Source organism: Ptychodera flava, chromosome 16, assembly GCF_041260155.1.
Source record: "Ptychodera flava strain L36383 chromosome 16, AS_Pfla_20210202, whole genome shotgun sequence".
Lineage (NCBI taxonomy): Eukaryota > Metazoa > Hemichordata > Enteropneusta > Ptychoderidae > Ptychodera > Ptychodera flava.
Window position 1 is genome coordinate 19,957,181 of NC_091943.1, and position 7,094 is coordinate 19,964,274.

The 7,094-nt window shown below is 34.3% G+C and overlaps 1 long non-coding RNA gene across 1 annotated transcript; it reads right to left on the reverse strand.

Moving 5' to 3' along the window:
- Positions 1–3,842: 3,842 nt before the first annotated feature.
- LOC139114930 (uncharacterized) lies at positions 3,843–6,567 on the reverse strand. The gene is made up of 3 exons (XR_011548000.1): positions 6,530–6,567; positions 6,216–6,272; positions 3,843–4,238 (listed from the first exon to the last, which is right to left on the reverse strand). It is a non-coding gene; the product is annotated as an uncharacterized lncRNA (long non-coding RNA).
- Positions 6,568–7,094: the final 527 nt, after the last annotated feature.

A 7,094-nucleotide genomic window follows, 5' to 3' on the forward strand; every position in this document is an offset into this window, starting at 1 on the left:
ATTGTATTTCAGGGGAAATCCATGGTTTTTGGAGAATTTGTACGTGCAAATATTGTGTACTTGGGTCATTATTTGATCAAAATGGTAAAATTATTTCATGGGAAAAAGTAAGACAAAGGGAGTTCCAAATTCATCTGTGCTGCGATGTTTGGAATTATTAATGCCATGCCAAAAGACTGGAAACGAAAAGTAGATAAGCAGATGATTGACAGTTTTAGAGTTCCTGAACAAGATATTTTATTTAAGATTGGCAAAGTGTTTAAAGGGATAAAATGTGTAATACAAGAAATGTGTCCAAGTGGATAAATGATTGTAATTTCATTACCCCAAAATCAGAGCTCTATTTTACTAGAGTGTTTAATGAGTTTGTTGATGATTGGATTTGTTGTATCAGTTACCTTATAAAGTGACAATTGATAATAAGTAATTGATTGACAATTGATAATATTGAAAAATGGAACAAAACAAAAACAATTGTCAGAAAATTGAAAATAATATTTCAAAGTGGCTTCATGATTTTACTGATTATTCTAAGATTTATGTGTAATAAGGGATCTTGTTAAAATGTAAATACGCGTCATATTCGAAGATAAAATCTAGAGAACGAAAAGGGGAATTTTTAAAGCTTGAGAAAACATTACATGAGATAGATACATTGTCGAGTTAAAGTCCTACTGATAAAAACAAGCCAAATATGAAGATTTAAACATCAGTATAATCAGATGATTGAGTATCAAACCAAAGGTGTAATTATTAGAACTAAAATCAGATGGCATGAGAAGGAGAGAAATGTTCAAAATGTTTCCTTAATTTAGGAAAAAGAAATCACAAGGAAAAGCACATCAGAAAACATGACATTGAAAGTGGTGATATTGTGACAAACAGTAAAGAATTCTAAGTGTGTGTAAAGATAAGATTTTTATTAAACGCTGTACGCAGAAAGAAAAATTGATGATCAAAGTGGAATGATAACATCTCTTTTATTTCAGATCTGGAAAGGGCCTCTTGTGAAGGACAGATCACTTTGCAAGAGTGTTTGAAGGTGCTGTCTACTTTTAAGGCAGGGAAACCCCAGAAAATGATGGGTTAACCATTGAGTTTTACCATAAAGTTTGGAATATCGCTAAATTTGAGTATGAAAAAGGTAGCATAAATAAGACTCAGAAACAGAGTATTATTACACTGATTGAGAAAAGTAACTAAGATCGTTCCAAACTCAAGAACTGGCGCCCGATTTCTCTGATATATGTTGACAGCAAACCTGTTTGAAAAGTCATCGCATTTCGAGTCAAAATTGTTTGCCTTCTTTTATCAGTCCTTCACAACTGGTTACATAAAAAAACCAGTTATATTGGGGAAGCTATTCGCCTGGTTGCTGACATAATGCACTACACAAACGAAATATACCAGATGTTATTTTATTGGTTGATTTTCAGAAAGCATTTGACTCTCTGAATTGAGATTTTGTTTGAAATGCTGAGTTTTGTGTCGGTCCTACACTGAGACGTTGGTTCACCGTACTTCATTTCAATATTAATAATGGTTTCACTTCAGGATATTTTGACTTTAAAAGAGGATGTCGTCAAGGTGACCCTCTGTTACCATATCTCTTTATTATAATAGTGGAACTACTAAGTTTAATGGTAAAACGAGATAAAGACATACAAGGTTTTAATAATTCTAATTGATGAAATTAAGATTGTTCAATTTGCAGATGATACAACAGTTATTTTACAAAATGAACATTCTGTTGCCACGTTTATGGCTGTCATGAATAAATTTGCCCAATGCTGTGTATGAACAGAGACGAGACGTTTATATTCTGGTTGGGGAGTGATTGGCATAGAACAGATAGTCCCATTGGTTTAAAAGTTACTAACGTTTTCTAACGTTTTCAAAGCACTTTGTGTTTATATTTCCTACAATATTTCTGAAGCAAATAAGCTAATTTGTAACGACAAATTCAGAAATGTTAAACAAATACTTACTATGTGGAGAAGTAAAAACCTTACTATTCTTGGAAAAATTACAATTTGAATACTCTTTTCATTCAAAAGTTTCTGTATTAAGTTTCCCGTCTGCATCTTCCAGAGTATTTTCTCTCAGAACTTCACAGCATTTTAAATGAGTTTCTCTGATGGGGTTTTGGTCTCACTCACCTGATGTCCTGGCCTCAGGCCAACAAATTCACTTGGATCAAACGGTTTTATCTTTCAAAGGGACAGTGGAAACTGATTCCATCATATTATCTTCTGAAGACTGGAGGGAAACTTTTGTTTTGTTGATATTGTGATATCATATTCCATCAAATTTGCCAATATTTTACATGGATATTTTTCGAATGTGGGCTGATGTGAAAAGATGGGATCATCAGAATGTGATTGAGAGTGTTAAAATAATTCGGAATAATAAGAATATACGTATTGGAGGAGATTCAGTGTATTTTAATGACTCGTTCACAAATGGTTTCGTATACATTCATGATATTTTTACGGAGGATAACATGCGCATTATACAAGAAATGTAAACATTTTACGTCAGGAAAGTTCTACAGAAAATATGACTTTTAAGCTTTGGTATTTAGCGAAGGCTACTCCCATTGAGCTCAGAGAGACATCTTTGGGAAATAGATCCTTAAATGTACCTTTAAAACCATACTTATATCATGGTGATATATGCTATGACTGTATAAAAATCACTAGTAAACAGTATTATGAGATAATATGACTAAAACGTCTTAAGAAAATGGAAGCCAGAAAATATTTTGTGTGACATTTTTACTCTGAGTAATGATGATTGGGTCAAACACTGTCGTATCACAAAACACGTGATAACTGAATCGTCGTCAGTGACGTGTTTTCAACAAAAGCTGCTAAATAATTTGATTTTTACAAATGATAGTCTGTTCAGAATGAATGTTGTAGTAAGTAATCTGTGAAATTTTTGCCGTGTATCAATTCAAACAAAAGACCATGTCTTTATTGATTGTAGATATTAACAAGATTTCTGGGTGCATGTGAAAGGTTATTTTTTCTGAATGAAAACATCAAATTAACCAGACCCGTGATTTATCTGGGTATCCTAAACCACCACAAATTTATGATGGTAAACTACATTATTTTGCAAGCTAAATTCTTCTTGTATACCTTTAAACAGAATAACAAAATACCAACTTTTGAGGCGTTTCTATCCATCGTGAAACACAGTGTAATTGAGAGTAAAGCAGTCGATGGTGTAAGTATGCGAAGTAAATTTGAAGTTAAGTGGAGTGAAATAGAAAATATTGTAAGCCTAATTAGGCTTCATTTATCTGTGTCGTTTTTGTTTTGTTTTCCTTTTTCATGTAGACTTATTGAATCTGGATATGATACGCCGATGTTAAGAATCGATTATATCGCCGCAAACCCGATTAAATAATTGCAGAGAATTTTTTTCGGGGCATATCCACGGCAAGCCGTTTTAGGAACTATACTCGTCATCAGTTCTACATGACAATCTTCAACCAGGTTTAGCGTAAAGCAATCGATAAGGAAACTTTAGACTCGCCAAGTGAATCAAGTTAAACGTTGTCAATCTATTTAACAATTATTCTTATAGTGTTAGAAGAAAGGGATGATCTGATTCACAGTAACAAGCACAAATATGTGCTATGAGCTAACATCATCCTATTCTTCTCACGAGAAAATATTTCCTTCCGTACAACAATGGTATACTAAACAATAATTCATGCCTACAGAAACATTATTTGAGTTCGATATTTCCGCGAAAATATTAAATTTGCAATTTGCACAACAAAAGCAATCACAAAAAACACTTAAAAGTCTGAATACACGTCCTGTCGTGTTCCATAATTTCCGCAGGTCTTTGGTCAGTCGCGCAAAACATGGTGAGAAATTTGAATCACATAACTTTTTGATCTTCTTTTGGATGAATGAAAAGTGACGGAAGGTGAAATCTACAGGCTCTTTCTTCCTGTTTTTTATCAGTAAGATCGTTTTTATTCGTACTTGAGTGATTGTTAGATACCAATTTAAACTCACTGTATTCATCAAACATACTTTTCACCTGATGCAATTATTCAGAGGACACTGACAGGCATCAGCACAATTGACTATTATTGAAGCAATTGCAGTTGCAACAATTATTGTTTCCTCTAAAGATGATAATGGCACACACCAAACCGGCTGTGGCACCCAAGACACCTATAGTGCTAAATGTCACGATAAGGGCTGTATTTGCTGTCAGAGAGAGAGAGAGAGAGAGAGAGAGAGAAAGAGAGAGAGAGAGAGAGAGAGAGAGAGAGAGAGAGAGAGAGAGATGAATGACTGCGTGTAATTGTAATTGTAAACAGAATCACGATTTTTTGAAGACAGTGAAGGGGTTTTAAAAGAATTTCGCTAATTTTTTAGTTTTTAAAGGTTCCATGTTTGAATTTGTTTGAATTTTCAATAACGCTCTGATTATTTTTAGCATCATGTGATCAGATATTATCCGACTTATACAATTATAACTTATACAATTGTACAGAACGAATATAAACGAAGAGGAAAATCTCAATCTATGAATTTAAACACACCGTGGGCCACTTTCAGTGCACGTTTACCAAAATGTCAGACAAGTGGCGGTGCTACTGCTTTGTCGTAAAACATTTTGAATTCAGAAAATTACAGTACGAACCAAAACCTTTCTCAACTTTTGAAATGTATTCAAAGGAAAATCATCGTGAGTCAGATATGCTACCTTTATCTAATTTGTTTCACAGGTTATATTTTTTCTTTCAAATTTAGTTTTCTTTTAAAAGATATATTTTGGTAAATAAGGCTCCGACTGCGTCTGTAGCTAATCCATATCCAAAGGGGATGCTTCACTGAAAGTTCCCGTAAAACTACTATAGGTAGAGTATTGGTTTAAAAAGGATGATTTTTTAAATATTCAAATCATTCGTCATAGACAGATTTATTTTAAATGTCAGAAACCAAATTAGCTAGGGCTAACAACATCTAAGGGTCCCGAGTTTAACATTAACAAATTCGCCTAAAACATTAAATCAAACTTATGTACGGTTATTTAGGGCTGGTATGTTGCAAATATAAAGATGATGTTACGAGCACTGAAACTTCAATTTTTGACCAATCTTTGCAGCCTTTTTTTAGTAGATGGCTTGTTGAAGTACCGAAATGTTAATTGCAGAGCGCCATTAGGGTATTTCGTCTGTGTTGCAACTGGCGAGGAAAATGCCTTCGCAGTTTGAGAGAACTGTTGCCTGTACAGACTCTTTGTACATTTAATTTGTATGACTAACATGGCATAAACGGTGACAAAATTTATCACGATTGCGAAGGTTAGTTTAATCTTTCGTTTGCGTTACATTGAAAAATGCGATTGCATGCATAAAATGACCAGCATTTGAGTAGCGAAATGTCTTTGAATCCCACGGTTTTCTAAACTTCTTATCAAAAATGTCAACAAATACTGCCTAATATATAGTAACGCTGGCAGTGGATGTACTACGTGAAGATTTACACCACCAGTCTGACACACTGCCTCGTGTAAATGTGCAATATTGCCACCTCATATCGTGTTCCCATGATGATACCTAGCTGAGACATAATGTTGCAATTTTTATCAAGGATACTGACACAATCATTATACGCTGAACTATTCTACCTTCATTTCGGGAAAATGTGGCAAATCAATGATGCTATACTTTGGCTAGTTTTTAGAGCAATTCCATCGATGGTGATTTAAGTTTTGAATTGATTGTTGTTAAATTAATTGTTAATCTCTTATACCTGCAGGGGTGCTGGCACGAAAGTGTCATTTATGTCGGTATCACAGTGGAAACCCCAATTAGTGACATGGGAGTTAAATTTGGGATTATACATGTTAGATGCCATGTAAAATTGAATCGCCTCGAGTGACGCAAGATGTGGCCAGACAGCTTAGAAGTTATTTTGTTACATGGTTGGCGGAGCGTTCAGATCTCGGCGCTTCCTTTCCGTTCAGATAGAGTCGGACCCTTTTCAAGACAAAGGTCGAAATATTGTAAAATATTTCGTGGAAAGAAGACACATCAACTTCTTTTGTAAACACAACAAAAAGGAAAACGTGAATTTTTGTGTTATATGTGGAAATTTTAAAAAGTTTGGCCCGCGATGTGAATAGCCGCGAAAAGTCTGTTTTCATCAAGACAAAATATTACATTTTTAGTATACCTCCAGAGCTTTCTACTCCTGGTGATTCCGTTCTCATCAAGTCTTCTGTCGTGGACGCTGTCAAGAATTACCACAAAGATAGCATAAATAAGTCAACAAAATAATTTTTGTGAACTCTGTACGTCATTTGTATGACATCAATGTCCGGGTAACATTGCTCTCAATGAAAGTAGAAATGCTGTGCTTTATTCTCTCTCTCTCTCTCTCTCTCTCTCTCTCATTTGACAGAGTTCAATCTGTGAAATTCAATATATGAAATGGAAGGATATCATCTAGGAGTTCACGTGACACTGACTTGTAACACAAAAACATACCTGAATCATTTATAGCTGTTGAGTGGGTGAAAGACACTGTAACAGAAATGTAAAAAGTCGTGAAGTACTTAGCTTCTGCGTCTCCTTTTTTTGAATAACATACGCATATTTATCACAGTAAAAGATAAAAAAATTATTGACAAATTAAGAAAATATTCGACAATATTTGCTTGCACGTATGATGGCTGTGACAAATAACAATGAACAGTATCTCATTCGTAAATAAACAGACACTGCCATGTGCAAATTACTGCTAAACTTAGCTTCAATGACACTAAGATGAACAAAGACCATTGCATAATTCAACCGTTTATTCAAACAGATGGAACAGTTTTCATTTTAAAAGAACATTTATAGATGAAACGTATCTTGCTCGTTGAGTTTTTATTAGTGAACTCCTCCGCTGTTCATACCATCTATTTAGCTCAAAACAATTTTCAAACGTTAGGGTTTTACAGATGTCAGGACAGTTGTGATTCAAAAGCATATTGTGTCATATGTGTCATCATTATCTCTATTGCACCAATATAAAAGACGTCGTGGTACAACGGAACGGACAACTTCT